Consider the following 22,615-nt stretch of genomic DNA (forward strand, 5'->3'; position numbering starts at 1 on the left):
GACCACACACGTAGAATCACAACATTCCACCTCTTTAGTATGTTCCAGGAGGATTCCAGAGTGCTTCTGAACTTCCCCTTTCAACAGTTAAAAAACATTTACAAGGGAATTTAAGGCAAAGTTCAATGCCATTGAAGTTATTTCGCTAGGGTCTTTTGAGTGTTCTGTCAGTTGATTTAATGTCAATGGAGAAGGATTATTTAGTTTATTCACTGCAATACATGCATTTGATTGTTCTGTTGATTCATGCATGTCTATTTGTTCTGGAGTTATTAAAATGGGCTTAGGTTAAGTTCCTTTTCAAGCTCATCATGAATCAAATGTACAGAGTTATTTATATCAGTATCGGGCTGTGAAGTTAGCTGCTCTCCTATTGCACCGTCCTCTATTATATACACTGAATAAACAAGCTCATCATTGTCAACGTCCCCCAAACTGCGACTACGCCCATTTGAAAAGAAATATTTTCTTCTTCTTTTCATTGATGTGGCAGATAGCGTGTTTTCATTTCCATTATTACAAACTTGTCGCAATCTTTTATAAGTAGGAAAGGCGCTTTAGACAGCATTCAGTTCCTTGGCTCCTTTTGTTGTAATATCCTGCAGTTTATTATTTGCCGCTTCTATATCTTGGTTCCCATCCTCCGCTCCACCCAACCAGGCTATTTAATCAATTTCTATAGCCGTTGGGTGATCTCGGAGGCTACCGCTCTGCAAGTTTTAAACATTAATCATTGTGGTGGAGATACTTTGTTTCTATGTTTTCTTGAACTAACCTTGACTTTATTAATTCGGTGCGATTAGCACAAAATCTTGCGCTTCGTGTCTTATTTCACATGTTGTTTCCCAAACAATTACCAACTGTTAATCTTGGCGAGTATTTTCACTACGTTCCACGCAATACAGTGTATTTCCAATAAACAAATCAATGAAAACAAGTAGCATGATTTAGGCTCACTGTTGACTCCGTACTTCCTGGCTTCCTGTCAATTTCACAAAACACCTCGTTTCAGTAGCAGTGAGACAGCAAATGTTAGCATATTTCAAATATAGATTCTATTGGACCGCGCGATTCCCTGTGGACCTCCGCAGACCTTCACTTCTGCTCGCACTTCTCTGTGCGCCACGCTATCAGGAGCTTTGATTGGAGCCCATGTCTTCCTGCAGCAGCAATGGAAAGCTGCTTAAAGGGCCAATACACAACACAAGTCTGTGATTCCAAACGCTGGTCAACGGTTTGCAGCAGATTGTATTTTCACAATTTCAAAAAGCCACAGAGACAAACAATGTGGCACTGATCACTGCAGAGCACCACTTCTGCTCGAAGTACTGCACTTAAAATGCATACATTACACAATTAGCCTCTCTTAAAAACTCTCATTAAAGGCAAGTTTCAGATGACTTTAATGTGAGTTTTAACTTGATGGAATAATGTACACTTTCAATACAGACTGTTCACAGAGCATATGCATTGACTTTGATGTCCGTTTTACGGTGATGGAATAACTGTACACTTTTAAAATGTGCTGTACACAAAATGTGCACCTATGCCACATGCTCCTACGACACATGCTCCTATGACACGTAGTCCTACAACACATGCTCCTACCACACACACCCTCATAACATACACTTACCGCACACTCTTAAAACACACGCTCTGACATTTGCTCCTACAACACATGCTCTTAAGACATATGCTCCTATGACACGTGCTGCTATAACAAGCGCTCCAAAACACACTTCTATCAGACATGTTCCTATGATACATGCACCTACTACAAATTTGCCTACATCACATAACATATGGACGTAGGACACAGGCTCTCACATGAACCTAAAGCACATGCACCTAAGACACATGCACCTATGGTGCATGCACCTAGATCACATGCAGCTAGCACACACGCTCCTACCACACACATTCTTACCACACACACTCTTACATATTCTAATGACACACACTCCTAAAACTATGACATGTGCTCCTACGACATGTGCTGCTATAACACGTGCTCCTACAACACAAACTCCTATAATAAATGTTCTGATAATAAACTAATACACACACCTCTACTACACATAACATGTGGACATGACACATGCTCTTACCACACATGCTCCAACCACACACACTTTGATGACACACACTCTTACCGCACACTCTCTTCCAATTCACACTTCCCACACACTCTTACAACACATTCTTTTGAAACACACTCCTACAACACATGCTCCTATGACATGTGCAGCTACTACATGTGCTCATACTACACACACACACACCCATACTCCTTTGACACATGCTCATACGACATGTGCTCCTGCGATTTACGATCAAACAACATATGGTCCTACGACTCACATTCTTACAACACATACACCTACTACATGTACACCGACTACACATAATATGTGGACGTACGACACATGCTTCTATTAAACATGCTCCTATGACAAACGCTCCTGCCATACACACTCTTACAACACAAAATGTAATGACACAGATTCCTACAACATGTGTTTCTAGGACATAAGCTCTAATGATATATGCCGCTATAACAAGCACTCCTATAACACACACTCCTATGCAATGATAGAGGTGAACAGGAACGGTCAGGAGCAGTGTTCCACTACTTCCATTTTTTTCTGTTTACCATTCCTCTACTTTTTACAACCTTATTCACCATTCTATATAGAGGATTTGTCCATTCATGTCCCTGTGCAAGTGTAAAGTTCTAATAGGAGCCTTAGTTACTAGTCACTTAGACTATTGCAATGCCCCAGCCACAAAACCTTGCCACATGTTGCACTATACTTCCGCATACCCTCTCCTTTGCCGAGACCACTGTTCCACTACTTTTTTCGGTACACTTCTACAACTGCTCCTATGATATATGTTCCTATAACACACACACCTACTATGTGTGCCCCCTGCTACACATAACAGGTGGACGTGTGACACATGCTCTCACAGGCGCCCAGCACACATGTACCTAGGGCACAAGCAACTAGCACACATGCACCCTCCACACATCCGCCTACGACACGTGCTCCTATGACACATGCTCCTATGACACATGCATCTACTATACCCACTCTTATGAGGTATCCGGTCATTTTTTCAGAACCTTATTTTCGAAACACCACTTTGTCAAAAACATTTTTCCGATTTTTTTTGCGATTTTTTTTTTATTTTGATTTTATATGTTTTTTTAGGTTTCGTAAGTAAAAAAAAGTGTTAAAAAAGACAGGTTTGGGGGGATCCCCCCATTTCAAAAATGAAATTAAAAAAACTAAACATTCGAAGAAAAAATAATTCGGCAAAATTGTGTCGAGAAAATGGCATTCGAAAATATGCCATTCAAAAAAGTCACTATAAACCCTCTTCTGACACATTCTTATGACACATTCTCCTACAACACGCGCTCCTACAACACGTGCTCCCATGACACGTTCAGCTATTATATGTGTCTTACTACACACACTCCTATGACACATCCTCCAATGACATGCTCTCTTGTGACTTGTGATCCTAGACAACATGGGCCTATGACACACACTCTTCCATCACATACTCCTACTACACATGTGCCAACTACTCATAACATGCAGATGTGCAACGCATGCTCTCACAAGCACGTAGGGCACATGCACGTATTACACATGCTCCTACGAACATGCTCCTATGACATACGCGTCTACCAAAACACACTCTTGTGACACACACTTTAATGACACACATTCCTATGACATGTGCTTCTAGGGCATGTGCTCCTATGATATGTGTGCTATAACAAGCACTCCTACAACACACACTCCCATGATACATGTTCCTATAAAACATGCACCTACTACATATCCCCCTACTGCCCATGACAGGTGGACGTACGACAGGTGTTCTCACAGGAACCTAGGACACATGCACATAAAACCCATGCTCCTATGACACATGTTCCTAAGACACATGCTCCTACCATACCACTCTTATGACACACACTCTAAGGACACATATGCTGCTATGAGATGCGATTCTATGACATGGGCCTCATTACGAGGTTGGAGGTAGCCATGCTGCTATTTGCAGCATGGATGCCTCCAAACTCGTTCCAACTCCGGCCTGGTGAATGGAGCAATTACCGGTCCATTCCGAGGTTGGAGGGACCGGTAATTCCCCATTCACCAGGGCCATTCCCCATTCCCATTTGAGCCCCCATAGGGCTCAATGGGAAGGGGAAGGCGGCAATAACGTTACTGCAAATTGCGGTACCGTTATTGACCCCGGTGTCCCTTTGCGGATCCCGTCCTTAACGCCTGCAAAAACCAGGCGTTAAGGCAGGACCTGCAAAGGGAACTTGTAGTAGGGCAGCAAGGGATTACTGGCACCGGTGCCCTTACCGGTGCTGGTAATCCCTTACCGCCCACCTCGTAATGAGGCCCCATGTGTTCCTACAACACACGCTCCAACAACACATGCTGCTACAACACATACAACACCCAATCTTACAACACTCGGTATTTCCAACACATACACTTACAACACATATATTTATACCATGCACTCTTATGCAACAGGCTCTTATACCAGACACACACTTATACTGCAAGCTTTTACAACACAAGCTAGGATTACAACAAACACTCAGAATCAATAATCATGTAGCCATAAAAAATTGAAATTATTTTGAAAACATTTTTTTAATCAAATGTTTCTAGAATTTTGTTGGTTTAACCTTAACACTTTTGTAATTTATATAAAAGCCACATACAAGTCCAACATCCTAAGAAATAAATGAATACCAAATTAAATAAATCAATAAAAGTGACTCACCATTTTGCACATGATCTACTCCTCTTCCCCTAATAAACACAACTGAATTTTAAAGTGTTTACACTGAAAAAGCAGAGGACATTTCAGGAATACAAATCAAATATAATGGGTGAAATTAGCTTAAACTGTCACAATGGGGAGAAGCAGTTATTTCATAGTAGACTCATAGAGAGGAAAAAAATCATAAAATGAGACAAAGATTCAATTGGTTAATTGTTGCACTGGCAGGCTTTAAAAGATGGCAATCATAACCAAGGCCATCTGTCCTGCACTCAGACCACTGGCAACTTCTCAGAAGGAAATTAGCTCTCTCATTGCATCATGGCTCCCATATTACATCTACTTTCAATTGTTAATTTCGTATTGCATCAACATGCTCAGTATACAATTACAAGTGGCTAAGTCTCAAAAGGGTCAGATATGGTTGTGCGCATACTTTACCCCTCTGTCTTCACCTGTTAGACTGCTTCCTATTAAGGAATGCAGGATATGCCTGTTTATCCCCTCTTAGCCATTAACATATATTGAACTGCAAAGCAGGAGAGGTTGTGAATGGATTATTTCCCACCTCCAGTCGACTACAAAAGATGGGGACACTTTTCGACAGCCCAAAAAAGTTACAAAAAAACAAACTCCCCTATCTTTGAATAGGAGGAACATTTTCAATACCCTTAAACGGCAGCCCATAGAATGCACATGAAACGGATTTTGCCTTGAAAACCTCGAAAGAATACTGAATCGGCCGCCCAAACATGTTTAAGGATTACCTTGTTTATTTATTATTTTTGTTTTATTTAACATGACTTAAATGGTTATACAGTTGATAGCCTTTAGTCACAAATCATCTTCAATACAAAAATAACAGAGTAAAACAAAGCTAAATCAGTGTTTAAAAGAAATTCATGCATCAACAGCTAGTATTTTCTGGAGGACAATTAAGAGTTTTCCCAAAGCCAGAGTTATTGATGTTTTTTCATCTGATAACAGCATCTTCCACCATAGGTCCTTTGGTCTATGCCCGTATTTGTCAATTAAATCCACCATTAGGAGCTCTCTTTGTGATGACAGGGCAGTGCAATCAATGACCAGGTGTTGTAGGTTTTCAATTGAGTCGGCTTTCTTGCATAGCTGGCAACTGGAAGAACCGATCTCAGTAGACCTTCGCCATGACGTTTCTTTCGTCTTTAGTAGGTTCAATCGAAACCTGAAGAATTGGTCTCTGAAGAACCAGTGAGGAAATACTTGGAGATAGTTTGGTAAGGAGTTTGGTTTCCTAATGTCTTTCCATGACTTGCCATAAACTCTGTAGACTAGTCTTTCCTCTTCTGTTCTGAACCAATCCTGAGAATATAGTTTCTTTTTAACTCAGTCTGGATTGTTAATCAGACTATCAGATGATTCCCATATGCGTTGTAAAAGAGATTGGCATTTTGCTTCCCATTGAGTTAATCCTGGTTCCTTCTGTTCGATTAGAGCTTTTTTCAAACACGCAACCCCACCCCCCTTTAGGCGATACATCTAGGCATTTTCTATAGAAGGAAAGAATTTTCCATTCTGCTACTGCCAATAGTGAAGTCAAACCCACTTCCATTCTAACGGCCTGTATCGGGGTGCTCTTTGCGAGTCTCAATGTTCTTTTCCAGAAGATCCCCTCCAACTTGGGCCAGTTTTTTGTGTCAAAGTTGAAAGATGTCTCCGCTCCATATGTTGAAATGGGAATGACTTTGGATTTGTAGAATTGAATCACAGGAATTAGACTAAATCCACAATAACTTTTCGAGTATGATTTTCCCCAGACTTGCCAAATTTGTTGCTTTTTTAGCCTGATATCTTGGGGCATCTACCTTACTCGTATTCAGACAGACTACCAGATATACAACCGATTGAACCACTGGGATTCTTACCCCTAGCAAAGACCAATTACATTTTTTGGCTCTCCCTGGCCCTTTAAGGACACCTAGGGGCTTAATGATAGATTTTTTTGGATTGATAGTAAGACCGTTTTTGCTTACGTAAGCCTGTAGGGCATCTAACTGTCTTTGTAGGCCCACTGGAGTCTGGTCTAGGAGGACCACATCATCCACATAAGTGAGTCTTCCCACATTCGTATTTGCTAATGATGGAGGAAAAAATCTGTGTCTGTACAGGTTGAGTCTACATCAGAAATAAAGAGATGAATAGTTCTGATGCAATTGGACACCCCTGTTTTAGACCTCTGTTGGTGGATATTGCTCTGGTCAACAAGCCTGCACTATTGAGTCTTATCTTCACAGTGGTATTTTGATGGAAATCCTTGATAGGCGCCAATAACGAATTCGGACACCCCCATTGTGAGAGTTTGGACCATAGCAAAGGACGCAATATGCTGTCAAAAGCTTGCGTGAGATCGATGATTGCAATATTCATTTTCTGACCTTGTTTCCTTTCAGTGCGACTCTTGAGTAGGTTGAGAATGAAGATGTTAAGCGCGTTCCCAATTCCTCTTTCAAATCCTGATTGCCAAGGGTCCAAGTGGCCAGAAGATTTTTCCCAAACCCATCCCATAGAGATTTTAGTATAGGGTTCCAAAGATTTTGCCCAGGGCACCGAATAGGGCGATGGGACGATAGTTGGATGGGTCCAGCCGACTTCCCTTTTTATGAATGGGAATGATTGTGAACTCTTTCCATGAAGTGTTGTTTTTTTTTTAGATTTGAAGATGTAAGCAAAGAGAATTGACAAGAACTTGTCCCATTGGGCTATGTCCTCCTTCAGTGTCACATTGCTTAGTCCATCCGGGCCACATGCTCTTGAGTGTGACAATTATTGGATAACGTCCACAACTGCTTTTACTGAGGTTTCTATCAATCCCCACTCTACATTAGGGAAAGTAGATGTTGAAATGTGTTCTGATAGATCTCAAAAGGAACCAAAATAAGAAATCTACACCTCCGGTGAAATGGGAGTCATCATCAGAGAATCCAACTGATTTATCCGTTTCCACATCTTTAAATGTTCAAAGTTCTCAATGTGTCCAACATCTTCTCCACATCGAGTCTACCTTGTATCTTTTTGTGGCAGAGTAACCAATTATGGTAATATTGTCGTATTTCTCATCTCTGTAGTGCCACCAAAAGGGAATTATCATGTTTTAAGATGTTGAGTTGTTGCCTCTTGAGCTTCTTTTGATGGGCGACTTGATTGTCATAGACGTGGGGTGGGATGGATTTCTCAACCCAGATCGAGTGGGTTTAGTTTCAAAGATTTGAAGAGACTCAAGTAATTTAAAGTTGCAGTTGCTCCTTCTGCTTGAAAGTGTGTCACAGATGAAATCAAATTATTAATCAGCCCAGTCAATTTTGGAGGAGGAATTCTTATTCGATTTCTTCCCATTGTGACTTCTATTGGTGCTAAGTTGATGTAATTACAGGTGTTTAAGACTGGATCAAGGAAGCGGAAAGTAAATTGTGATCACTGTCATCCATATATTCCACTGCCATCTTGTTTGTTGGAGAAATCAACTCCTCTGATATGCAGATGTAGTCCAGGATTTGGCCTCCTCTGCAGTTTTTCCTTGTAATGTTTGCAGGTATATCTCCCGCAGTGGCCCCATTAAGAATGTAGAGATTTTTGGCTTCCACAGTTGCAATCCATTGATGTCCTTGCTTTTCCAGTGGCGTGGCTGTGACAGAGTCATGATTTATAAGCTTGCCCCCTTTGTGAAAGAAATTGGAGTTCAAGTCACCACTTATCACGAACCAGGGGTCGGGCCACTTTAGTCTACAGTGGTCAATCAATTTCTCTATTTCGGCTGGATACCCCTAACTTTCCATACTTCCAGGATTCCAGTACAAGTTGAAGATGATGAATGTTTTGTAGACAGTGGGCCTCATTACAACCCGCCGGTCCGGAAAGAGCGGTGGCGGTAAAACCGCTGCCACTGTTGTTTCCGGACTGGCTGATTCAGAGTCCTGCAGGCGGTAGGTGTCACTCCCGCCAGTTCTGACCTGGCGGGTTTAACACCACCTGCCTGCCAGCGGACATGGAAACACCAGCTCTGTCATAGACGGAACCAGTGTTTCCATGGTCCCCATCCCCATGGAGTCCTATGGGACTCCATGGGAATGGGGATTTACAGAATTCCGCCTCCGGAATTATGGGGTCACCGGGGTTGTAATGCCCCGGTGATTCCGGCAATCACGGAGGCGGAATGGTAATATGGGTCCGGCGGCAGCCTGCTGGTTTTTCCGGCACGGCTACCGCCGGACTCGTAATGAGGCACAGTGGCTTTGTTGGTTTCTAATGTTCCCACTAAGTTTTGAATTAGTGGGGTTGGGGTTAATTCTTCGATGATTGTGATTTGTACTTGGTTTTTGATTAGAATGAGGGGCCCTGACATAGGACTTCCTTGCTCGCCCATGACTGACGGATTTAGGTGAGTGGAATAACCTTCTACAATTGGTGGAAGACGCAACCAGGTTTCTTGCAGACAGAATATGTCATGCCCCTCGATCTTGTCACTTACTTCAGAAAAGAGGTGGGTAAAGCCCCTTGTGTTCCACGATGCTAATGTCAGGGGCTTTAATGTGAACAAGGCCTCAGCCTATGTCATTTTGTTCTTATCCGCACCCAGGCCCATCAACCACTTCCAATTTTCTTCCGTGCCTTTTGATGATACCCTCTAATCTTCGCTTCTTGACAAATTCTTATATTGGTCAGATCTACTTCTTGAGGATACCCTTTGTTCTTCCCTTCTTGATGGACTTCTGTATCCATCAGTTCTTCCAGTGTCGGGGGTACGTTGCGAATGGGTGTGATGCAGATATTCCCACCCTTCGCTCCTGGGGGTACGCCTCTCGTGGAGTTTGTTGTAATTCACTGTTTTCTTGCTGGAATTTTTCTTCCGCGACCACCTGCCTCTACTGATAGGGCTTGTTTTTTGCACATGATTATGGTCTGCCCTTGTTGGTGCGTACAGTACTTTAGTTGGGCATGATGGAAGTATAGGCTCTGTAAGATCAAACCCTAGTGAACAGAGCTGTGTGACTTCTTGCTTTAACAGCTGGGTTATTAGCGGAGGCATTGGATAAATGAGTACTCGATCTGATCGATATTCATCAATGAACTCTACTATGGCCAAGTCACTGGATGTCAGTTGTCTCAATAATCGCTCAATTTAAGATCAGGCCATCCTTTTCAGGGCTAATTCTTTCTAACAACAGGCCATTTTCCTAGTCCACATGTTTTGTCTTGTCCTGACCATTTGTTTTCGGCCAGGCTCCTTTCTCATCATATTTAAATTTTTCCTTATGATTGATAGGGAGGGATGGCATTGTTAGGGGTGAAATGCAATACGTTTCCTCGCCTACTGGGACATTACTCTTGGGGCTCTCCTTGACATTTTCTTTTGGGACAGGGGCCAAGAGTAAATTAGCAGGTGTTTTCCCCTTATTTTGAATGTTGGAAATCTTCTTATGACCTCCTGTTTTAACTGGAATGACAATGGAATTGGAGACTTTTTGATGACTAAGACTTTAACTAATACTTGACATTACCTGGTGTTGCTATGATTACTAGCAAATTTTATTCCGAAATCAGAGAAGCCATGAGCATGAACAATTGTTTTTATCCTTTACAATATTGGGCTTATTGTGGATTCATTTACAGTGCAAGTTTTAGGTCTCTTTCCTCCATGTAAGCAACGCATCGGCCAACTACCTTCTACAGGGCAAGAGGGACGCGGGCCAATGAAACTACATTATCTTCAAATGACAAAACTGTGGTCCTTTGGTTGTCTAAGAAAAGTGCATCTGTGGTTCCTATAATCAGAGCAGTAGTTAAAAAATGTACGTATACTTGTCACACCCCATTAATTGAGCGGAATGACTCTTTTAATTCTCCATTATGACTAAAACGCACAGAAATTGCAAGGTTTCTATGCTGTTTCTAGACAATATTGATCAATTGATGAGGTAACATGGGACTTCCCACAACATTCAGCCAAAGCACACAATGGAAGACTACACTCATACCTATACATTCTTACTACAGAGCTCACTTTTTAGTGTTTACTGACCAATCTCCAGGTATCACATTATGGTCTTCAGGGCCCTTCTAAAAGCCAGGTGGCTGTGCGAGTGCCTCTTCTGAATGACCAGAACATTCCAAAGGGGATGGCCTTGAGCGATGATGGACTGACTGCTATATTTGGGATTTAATCTAGTTTGGCTTGGCCAGTTTAACCTCGCTCGAGCGCAGTCTGTGACCTGAGAGAATAGCAGGGATCCAGCTTTGGTTGATAGTCTGGAACACTATCAGTGAATGCCTTGTGAGCTGTGCAGAGATTTTTTAATTTGAATATTTGTTCCACTGAGAGCCAGTGGAGAAGCTTTCAAGGCTGGAGTTGTTTGGGGTTTTTCTAATGTTCATGCAGGATCTAGCCACTTGATTTTGGATTGATTTACCGTTTAGCATTTCTTTCTTTGGGGCACGCCACGTATACTAAGATACAGAACTCCAGAAGGAAGAAGGCATGTGCACTCCTAAGCTCTGTTCAATGGTTTGATTGGCGCAGGGGATAGAAAATTCTCGGGCAACCTCATCAGTTGAAAGTGGGTGCTGTTGAAAATAGCTGCAATTTGCGATGAGAAAGAGAGGTACCTTTGCATGTCTATCTCTGCAGGGTAAATGTGGGTCATTCTTGACCAGATATTATTTTAAAAACCAGCAGCTTACAATGACAATATCATTCCTGTCCCAGTTGGGAAATTGTGGCAAAGAGATCCGGATATGAAATGTCTAAACACATGACAGAGTCAGCTCAGACTGCAGGCATGTCGTGAAGAGTGCGGTGGGCAAGAGGTCCGTGCAGGCTCCCCAGTCTCCACCACATGCAGGGCTCGAAATTAGGATTTGTTGACCAGGAGCAAAAAGCAGCTCCGGGGTATCGGGCATTACACGTTAGGCAGGAGCTACCTCTAGGGAACTAGGAGCTACTGCCTGATGCAGAGAAAATATAACTTGTTCGCAAGATGCAATCCCAACTTATTACCCATTATATGTTATTCATTATTGTTTATATGTTAACTATGTGTGCTATATAATCTCTTTTGTATGCATAGCCTAATTCACACAGTTAATATCACTTATCTATGGTTGTATGTCACCACTTGCCTGGGGAGTAAACATTTGCTCCTGGTAGCTGCCCTTAGCTGTTACCAGGAGCTAAATAGCTGCCAGTTCCTATCAATTTCGAACCTTGACATGTGCAAGACAGATATCAGAAATGGCACAAGAGTTGACAAAATGGCGGCTGGCATTCCCCCATGACTAAGACGCCTTGCCCAATAGCAGAAAACCCGCTCGGGAATCGAATGTGGGAAATCCTTAGGCCGCCAAGGAGTAGGCAGCACACCCGACACTCACAAAAAAACAGAGTTTACCAATACTCCTGCACCTCGCCCTTCAGTGTAAGGGTTTTGGGAGTAGGCAATACCTAAGCATAATTTCATGGGGTGTGCTTGTGGAAAAAAGACAGCACACGACACAACACACAAGGTGAGCCCACGGCATAGAAAATTAGTATTGTGAAAACCCGAAGCTCAAAGCTCAACAGCCATACAGGAGGGTGAAGCCAATAGTGATGCTTACAGGCAAAACTCTTTCAAAACAAAAGCTGCTACCGAAGTGTTGTCAACATGTTTATGAAACGAGAGCGCCCATGCTTTGCAGAGTCAGGCGCCCGGAAGGATAGCACGAAAAATCTGCTAATGCGGTGGGAGGAAGTGAAAGGGGGGTGTCGGATGGCGTGTGGTTGCAGGTTTTGGCAAGAGCTTAGCCCTTCTCTGGCGTTAGCCTCAGAGAGAGAGCCAGCCAATTTCCTGCCTCTTCCAAGCGGAAACGTGTTATGCACTCGAACTCAGAAGTGAATAATATGATGATCGGAAAACAATCTTTTAATATAGAAGATAACACAACACGCATTCTAGTGAGTCCTGCCACACTCTGTAAGCATTGAACAATAATAAAAACACTAACAATTATACTTATGAAGATAATAATTCAAAACAATGGTACCAATACAAATAGCATTATAAATAATTATAAGATCAATAATAATCATCACAGCAATGCGATAACAATACCACTTCTCTCCATCTAACACTCAGCTATGTTCCTTTTATAGGTGTTGTCTAATGTAATCAATCCCTTCCCACACACATACCCATGAGCAATTAGAGGAGACAAGGGTATTTTTTAGCTTTCGCTGGTGCCCCATGGTACTGCACTCCTAGTCAGCTGTATCGGGGTACATGGGCAGGTCTATGCCTACTTTCTACAGCGTTCCGTGTCAGAGTGCTTCTCGGGAGGATAGCTCAGGGGAAACACACTCGCCTTGGAATCAAGACTACGCTGAGCAACACAGGTTCAATCCCCGGGTCTGCACTTAGAGACCTCTGAGAATTAATCAGCAATTATAATTATAGTAATTATCCACCGACCAGTACAGGGATAGTCGCTAAATTTGCAAGATATACGATCTGTGCCCTCTATCACATAGCGGGCCTGGCAGGTCACTATAAAGACTTGCCTATAGTTTATTCAAATTATAAACAACAGGAAAGCGCATGTGTGCATTCCTAATGCATGAAGTATGGTGAGCACTGGTACTAAGCTTTAGATTTTTGTCTGTTTTGATACAAGGCTACTGTCATCACTAATAAATTGTCACAATACCAAAAGTAGTCACTCGCACTCATTAGAATGATGTCATACAGTCACCAGGGCAAACATACATAGAATGATTGTAGTGACATATAGACCAGCGTCTGGAAGCAAAAAGTCAGGGAATTGCACGCAACTCTGCGTGCGAAACCCCATGGGTCGATTCATGGAATTGACTGCGTGGCACCATTTTGTAACTTACAGGGACTTCGCGCAGGCTGGGCATGTCTCTGCGAGTGATCAACGGCCTTGCACAAGACACCGCGCAAAGCGTGGGTGAGGCCTGCTCAGACGGCAGAGTAGGGGGCACAACTCAGAAAATGAGGAAGAACAAGGAAAGTAGCGGGCGTTACAAGGGACGGGCCACAGGCAGTCCATAGCACGCCCACAAATGCACATGACAAAGCGTATTCATGGATGTGACCGTGCAATTCCTTGCCTGAGAAATGCCCACGCAAATCCCTCCATTTCTCCATCACCCGAAGGCAGGTGTAAGTACTGCGTGTAGGAATCCCAGCACGCAGGTGGGTTAGCATGTTGGATTTAGGGGTGCGTGTACGCAGCCGGGGAGCTGATCGGACTTAGGGCTGCGCGCACACAGTGTAGTGTGATGCAGGAACGATTTACGGGGGTTCACATGCAGATTTTCTTAGTTTTACCCAAATTACAATGCCTTGTATGCATGCTGTCGGGGTGCCGGTAACAGTTATGGGGGACCCGCCCGCAGGGTCCTCAAGATGCAAGCCTGCTTGTTGGGGACCCCATGTACAGTTTGAAGGGTGCCTGTATTTGCACCCGAGGAGAACACAAAGGTAGCTGTTCTGGCTGTTTTTGCTTTGCCTAGGGGTGTGTCGGGGGCGTTCAGACTTGCTGGGAGCAAGGGCCCCTGCAGGCATACTTATAGTCTGGCGGTCCGGAAAGGGTGCCGGTACACTCCTCCCGGCACCCTTATTTCTGGAATGCCAGGCATGGAATGAGGCCTAATGTCTTTGTTTAAACCAAAGGGTAGACAAGACTGAAAATGATACATCCAACACGTTTTACATTGGCAGAGTTTACTAATCTTATCCTCTTTTTTCTTGGATATGGCAAAACAAGTTCCAAGCCTTAAAACCTGAGCCACCAACATTACATTTCATGATATTGGTTCAAATATCTAATCAGGTCTTTATGATCCACTTCTTGATTTTGTGTCTGACCAATGTAGATTTTGTCACAAGGGCACTTCAGTAAACAGCAAATTCACTCTGACGTGTCATATAATACTTAAAAGAACATTGCTCTCCATTTGCAGGATGGGTAACGTAATGAAGTTTAATTGCATTATCATAACAACTGCAATTAAAACATGCTAAACTTCCCCCTATGTGTTAACTCAGAACGTGTTCCCTCATTTTTGCAGGGATGGAAAAAGTCAAGGCCCTTTAATAGCAAGAAACGTCACCAAGGGAAGGCGTGGGGTAAGGGAAGGGAAGGGAAGTTAGTTATGTGAAAGTGTAATAAAGGGAAGTAATTCATATTGCTGGCTCTGTGCGATCTATGGCTGCCTGGCCGACTAGCCCCACAACAACTGGCGACGAGGGGAACAAGATTCAGCGTGCCCCTCAGACGCTAGCACGACCCACAAATGAAGCCTGCAGCGTGTTCACCGCCCGAGGAGGGGAGCCCTTGACGGCTGCCGCAGCGAGTTGGTGTGATGCACCACTGCTAAGGAGAAGGGAAACGAAGCACGGCGGCGCCGCAGGCGTATGTGCAGCTTTAAGAAAGGCAGGAGAGAGTAGCCGCTCAAACGCATGGCAAGCATAGAACAGGCTGGTTGAGCTGGGGAGCACAGTAAAGCAAGCCGCTGCATCAGGTGAGGAAGTGGGGGCAGGCCAGAAACACCACAGAATACATCTAAGGAAGGTACACCCGTGGAGGATGGTGCAAAGGCTATACAGCGACTGGGAGACATACCAGCCCGCTACAGAGGGACAAGACCACCACAAGGAGGACAGAGGCAGGAAATCAAAAAGGAGACAAGAAGAAAGGGAGGAAGCAAATGCATTCGGAACTACGGTGCTAATTGAAAGGCAGCACTACACCAGAGACAGCAGAGGTGCAAAAAAGGAAAATAGAGGGTGCAAATAGTAAGGCAAATTCCAGCAGAGGAATAGAGACAATGACCACAGTGTTCCACAGCCTGCGACCATGACACAGACAACTGGAGACGGGCAGGAAAAGGAACAGACACCTCAAAGACCACCACTGCCATAGTTGAAAACAGGAAGATATCATGGAGAACAAGACACAGGAGGCCGCGGACGCAGGAGCAGTGGCCGCAGCACCAGCAAAAAGTATGGCAGGAACCACATTAAGCCAGCATTCCTGAGACAGATTAAGCCCCTTCCTGCTGCAACCACTTCATGATCAAGGACAAAGATGCAAGGAATGGATGGACGAATTCGAAGGCCCATAGTAGATCAGGACTCAACCAACAAGGCAGACATATTTGCCAATCAAGCTGGAAAAGAAATTAAAGGCATCCTGAAAACCGTCCATACCCAAGACAAAACCACATACATGCTGATTATAGCGGCAATTAACACAAAACTAGTTATCTACCCAATCAGGACTATGAAAGGTACTTCTTTAATCAATGTGCGCTACTTCCTCATGAAACCGTTGGGGAATTCGTCATACAATCCCAAAGGAAAATAACTCATTGTGATTTTGCAAACTTCTCATACGAAGAGACAGTTAGAATCAGAATAATAGAAGGGTGCACATCTTCAATCTCCAGAAAACACTTGCTGAAGAAACCTCTCTGGCTGCAGGAGATCATAAACTTAGCCAGAGTTTTACGAAATAGTAGACACGCAAGTGGTGGCCATAGAAAACCACAGGAAAGGTGACAGCATTGCAGCAATACATACCATGCCGCCTACAAGCGGCAGAAACCAAGTGTCACCTTTCAGACCTGGGCCAAGACACCCAGAACAAAGACATCAAGGAGAAAAACAGTGTTGCCCATGCTTGACTACCCCCATTGAGGACAATGTCCAGCCCTGGGACAGATGTGCATGAGGTGTGGCCAGGAAAATCATTTCCATGCAATGTGCATGGAAAAGACCCCTGCACTCCCGAACTACAAGCCGACTATACCTCCCGTGACAATGAGACTACAAGAACAACCCTGAGGGTTCAATTACAAGATGCACCCAAATCAGTTTGCCCAGAGGATTAACCCTGAAAGAAACACAGCAACATTCCAACCAAGACCGGAATGGTAAGAACAATGGAAAGTCTAGCACTACAACCACCACCACAATGTCCAGAGAATATGAATACTCTCCAAACCCATTGGGATACTACACCCACCACCCTCAGATGCTTAGCAGCAACTTCAGACAGGACCACTATCCAAACCCAGCTATGTCCAGGGCCCATATAAAAACCCACACCTAGATCGTGAGGATGAGAGACAGGACCAGAGAAGGTATGGCCACCAAGATAGATACAGCAAAGAGTATGTGATACTAATAAGTGAGGCAACGGACAACAGGGCAGCCGCGAAGGTCACTGTCCAAATAGGACTGAACCATTAGTTCATCACAGATACAGGGGTAACCATAAACATCATGGCCGAGACCCTGTACGAAGCAATAAAAGACGTTTACCCGCTACATCCATCTCAAGTGTAAATATTCCAATGGTGTGCAGCTCACCAACTCCAGTCTAAGGGAGACTTTCAATGCAATCTATATCACAAGGGCCAAAGAGTGTCCACAACCATCCATGTCATACAAAGCCCCTCGACAGTGCAATGCCTTCTAAGCTACCACACTGCACAGGCTCGCTTTGATAGACACACATTAGGACCAATCAGAAGTCGATCAGGGTCTCCCAATAGGGATGCAAAAACTGAACACAATGTCATACCAAGGGATGATCTTTGATGTGAAAAAAAGCCTAATTCCCAGCACTATTTGAAGTGGTGGGTATGCTCAAGGACTCCGTAATCCCCCTCCACATCGACCCAAGGGTCACAGCACCCGCGCCGGGTCTGCCTTCACAGGCAAACACAAGTGACACAAGAGCTACAGCTCCTCTTAAATAATGACATTATCGAAAGAGTAAACGGCCTAACCCCATCGGTGTCACCATTAGTTGTTGTCCTGAAGGAAAACGTCAACTTACGTCTCTGTGTCGACATGCGCATACCAAATGCAGCCATCCAAAGAGAAAGGCACCCAGGCCCAAAAATATAGAAGACATGATGGTCAGACTGAACCAAGCCACCCGATTCTCCAAATTGGACCTCAACCAGGGGTACCTGCAGTTCGTCATTCACCCCGATTCTAGACCCATCACCATGTTTGGGACTCATCAAGGACTCTTTCCCTATAAGCAGCTTAGCTTTGCAATATCTTCCGCTGCAGAAATATTCCAGGAGACAATTTGCATATTAATAGCATCAGTACCCACCAAACTTTACAGTGATGACACATTGGCATTTGGCACTTCTCAAGACCAACACGACCAAGGCCTAATGGAAGTTTGTGAGTTCCTACAAATGGCAGGCCTCACCCTAAACAGGTTTTAAAGCGACATCAATAAACACAGCCTGAGATTCTTTGGACACATCTTCTCAGACCAAGGAATAATGGTGGAACCCGAGAAGATAGGTGCAATAGTTAACCCGACTCCCCCAACAGGAGTGGCTAAACTACAGTCATTCCTGGGTATGGTAGGCTACCTTCCGAATTATGCCACACTCACAGACCCCCTCAGACAAATACTCAAAAAATACACCTTGTTTGAATGGGACATGGCTTGCCAAGATGCATTCCAAGCAATAAAGGTGGAGTTAGTCAACAACTGTAGGCTGACCTACTCCAACCCGGAGAGGGACACTGAGATAATGGTTGAAACCGGCCCAGTAGGACTCATTGCCATACTCACCCAAAGAGAGATAGAAGGACAACAAAGATGACACATTGGGCTTCTTTACGAGATTGGAGGTAGACATGGTGCTATTAGCGCCATGGCTGCCTCCAAACTCGTTCCGACTCCGCCCTGGTGAATGGAGCAATTACCGGTCCATTCCAAGGTTGGTGGGACCAGTAATTCCCCATTCACCAGGGCCATTCCCCATTCCCATTTGAGCCCCCGTAGGGCTCAATGGGAATGGGGAAGGCGCTAATAACGGTACCGCAAATTGCGGTACCGTTATTAGCTCCAGAGTCCCTTTGCGGGTGCCGTCCTTAATGCCTGGAAAAACCAGGCGTTAAGGTAGGACCCGCAAAGGGAACTCGTTGTAGGGTGGTAAGGGATTACCAGCACCAGTGCCCTTATCGGTGCCGGTAATCCCTTACCGGCCTCCTCATAATGAGGCCCATTGTTCCGTATGCGAGCAGGGCTCTATCATCCACTGAACAAGCATTCTCCCAAGCTGAGAGAGAAAGCTTGGTAGCCATGTGGGCATGCAAGACGTATCACCACTTTGTCATTGGAAGGAAATTCACACTCATAACAGACCACCAAGTATTCATCTCCATTTTTGGAAAACCAACAACAGAAATACCCCCACGCATCGAAAGATGGGTCATCAGCTTACAGAGTACGATATCCGCATCATCCACAAACCAGGTGGTAATGCAAACCCAGCATATTATTTATATCGGCACCCAAAGGGGCAAGGAGAAGCCACAATGGAAAAGGAGGCAGAACCCTACATCATGTATTTGTCAGAGAATGCACTTCCCCAGCACTCCCCATCACACTATTTGCCTACAAAAGCAGAGACGATCACACCATCCAAGTAGCAGCATGACTCACTAAAACAATCAGGTGGAAGAACTACCGAAAGGAACTATTTGAGCATGGGGAGGTAGACAAAAAGTAGCTAGAAAGGATGGCCAAAATACAGGGGGAACTAGCCACCACAGAACAAGGTGTTCTACTGTGAGGAAGTCGACTAGTAGTCCCCAAGTGCCTGAGGAAGACAATGGAGAATATAGCACATGAAGGACACCAAGGAATCACAAATACAAAAAAGATACTACGCAACCAAGTATGGTTACCATATATGGATGCAGTAGTCAAAGACATATTAACACACTGCCAAGCCTGTCCAAAAGCAGCAGAAAATGCACCCCCATGTCCCCTGAAGATTGCAACATTACCTGAAGGGCCCTGGCAATTTAGATTAGCTATGGACTTCTACGGACACCTAGAACAAGGGGGGTACTTACTCATCGCAATGGACGAATATTCAAGGTCCCTAATAATAAAACAGGTGCAGTCCACAGCCTTCCACCACGTAGTCGGAGTTTTAGATGAACTATTAAGCAAATGGGGAGTACCAAACGCTGTGAAGACAGACAATGGGCCTCCGTTCCAAGAACAAGAATTTCAGAAGTTTGCACACCTAGGATTTCCACATCAAAGAATCACACTGCTGTGGCCACAAGCTAACGGAATGGTGGACCGATTCATGTCCACCATGTTGCAGACCAGACAGAAGGCCCTTCTCGATCAAATACCCCTCCCCCAGGTGGTGTGTCAAATGCTGAGAAACTACAGGAACACACAACAGGAAGCCACTGGGAAGACACCAATAGAGGTAATAATAAGGTACAAACCCTGAATGTGCTTAACATGACTGGAGGAATACACTGCAGAGCAAAATGCAGAGATACGAGAAGTTGAGAAGAAAAGGAAGGCCAAGGAATGGGCAGACCAGTGAAGAGGGGCAAAGGAACCATGATTACCAATTGGAGAGCCTGTCATCCTACGGCAAAGACCACAAAGAAAGACAGATTTGAGACATAACCCAGAGCCATTCCTCATGACACAAGTCAAAGGGTCGATGGTTACCGCGACAGGAGATTGACGTGAAATAACTCAGAATGCCTCATTCTTCTGCTGATGCCACACTTCTGAACTTGAAACCTCGGAGGCAACACTAGCAGAGGAAGAGCAGAAGAGCGGGGAAGACCAGCTGGATGAGGGTCGACAAGAAGCGTGAGACTCGCAAATCACCTGGAAGACCGCACAGAATAGTGAAGCGGCCATCACGGCCAATTGAGAAAAGGTGAGCCTGAGAATTTCCATGATAAGCAAGAGGGAGGTGTTGCAGGGAAGGAAACAGGCAACCCCCATTAAGAGCAAGACACATGACCAAGAGAGCGCACAGAGCTTGGAGGAAAGGGAGGGGCAAGGGAAGGGAAGTTAGTTATGTGAATGGTGTAATTAAGGGAAGTAATACATATCCCTGGCTCTGTGTGATCTATGGCTACCTGGACAAATACCCCAACAACACTAATTTTAACATTTAATATATCACTTCTCATTAGACAGTCTGAAAGGTTAAGTACATATGTGTGGGCAGACATTGGCTGGACCCTTGTCAATTTGGCTAATTTCAGGTGGACAACTTAAAATATTCCAATATTCCCCAACAATGGACTTGACTTGATGACCATAGGCCATTATGCATTTGAGGATAGAAGGGAATGGCAGCAAATGGCTAAAGCAAGGAGTCACAACCGTTATATTTCCTTTGCAAGGTAAATAAAGGTCAGTTTGCTGTACCATCAATCACTGTGTCCAAAAACGAGACACATTAGTGTATTTAGCAAATTAAAATGGAAGAATGTACCACATTCAAATGTGTAAGAACAGTTCAAAAGAGGCAATGTCGGCCTGCCAGATTATGAAAAAACATCATCAATATAACATGTCCAAAGACTATTTGTATTTTCTATGTTTCAATGTGAAAAAACAAATCTATCTTGGAACTCGCCCATGAGGAGTTTGGAATAATTAGGGGAAAATTTAGCCCCCTGCGATGTATCTTGATGCACTTTACAGTACATGGTCTTGTAGTAAAAATAGTTTTCATACAAGCAGGAGACAGAAGTTTTTTGTTTTTTATTTATTACCATATACTATGGTCATAAAGACCTTGTATACCAGCATCCGCAATACAAACAACTTACAACAACCCATCTCCAATAAAACTCCTGAACCACACACCATAGCACAGTCTCTGACGCTTATGGCAAAACCTAAAACTATGTCATTAAAATTTCCATAAAAGCTTCCACATTCTTGAAAAGTTCATCCATATAAATTAACATTTTAAAATGATTAAAACAACAGTCCTTGTAATTTTGAGATTACGTTTTGCCAAAATGTTAGAACATACAACATTAAATTGCAATCACTACCCTCCTAAAAGCATCCCATAAAATACAGCCATTCATAAACACAGTTTCATTACTATATGATTTGCCAAAAGAGCTACATATTCTCGACAATGCATCACACTACGTCAGTAGATGCTTTGCAGATTCTATACATTCAGCCCTGCAGAATTTACATAATCGAACACTATGCCCTATTCCCATCTTGGCCCCTAGAATTTCGAAGGAACCTGGACATTACATTTTACCATGAGGTAATCTCATATCGTACCGCTATCCGGAAAATCCTTAATATATGACGGTAGACCTTTTCGGTTGAGTATATAATAGATACAATTGCTAGATACCATTGCTGCTGTTTACCTTGGTTGCCAACACCACTATCCCCTTCCCCTTATCCAATAACCAAGCACTTGAGAGCGGACATCGTGCATTGTACACCCAGGAACCATAATTCCATCAGGGATTTTATCTTTGCAAAACGGTCCACATACCTAGTGTCCCTAATTTCCCTATGGGTGTCTGCGAGTTTCTTCAATAATGCACTACCAATCGGGCCTGCAATCTTAGGGTATACCATCAGCCTTTTATACAACACAATTATTGCTATTGTCTGAATTTGAAATTCCAAGTGAATTTAACCGACTGCCATGGATATAGGCATTCTAAACAGGGATGTAAGCATTTTCTCCTCCAAACACTCTAATTTCTTATCATACTTGGGAGCCCAGATTTTGGCACCATACAAGAGGGAGGGAAGTAATTTGGTTATATAGAGCATTACAATTATCCGCAGAGGCCAACTAAAAAGCAATATATGTGGAGCCGCGACGGTTTAAGGAGGGACGCACAAAGGTGTCGGAGCGGGAGGAGAGCAGCACTGTGAGACT

Source organism: Ambystoma mexicanum, chromosome 1q (genome assembly GCF_040938575.1).
Source record: "Ambystoma mexicanum isolate Mex_15411 chromosome 1q, UKY_AmexF1_1, whole genome shotgun sequence".
NCBI lineage: Eukaryota > Metazoa > Chordata > Amphibia > Caudata > Ambystomatidae > Ambystoma > Ambystoma mexicanum.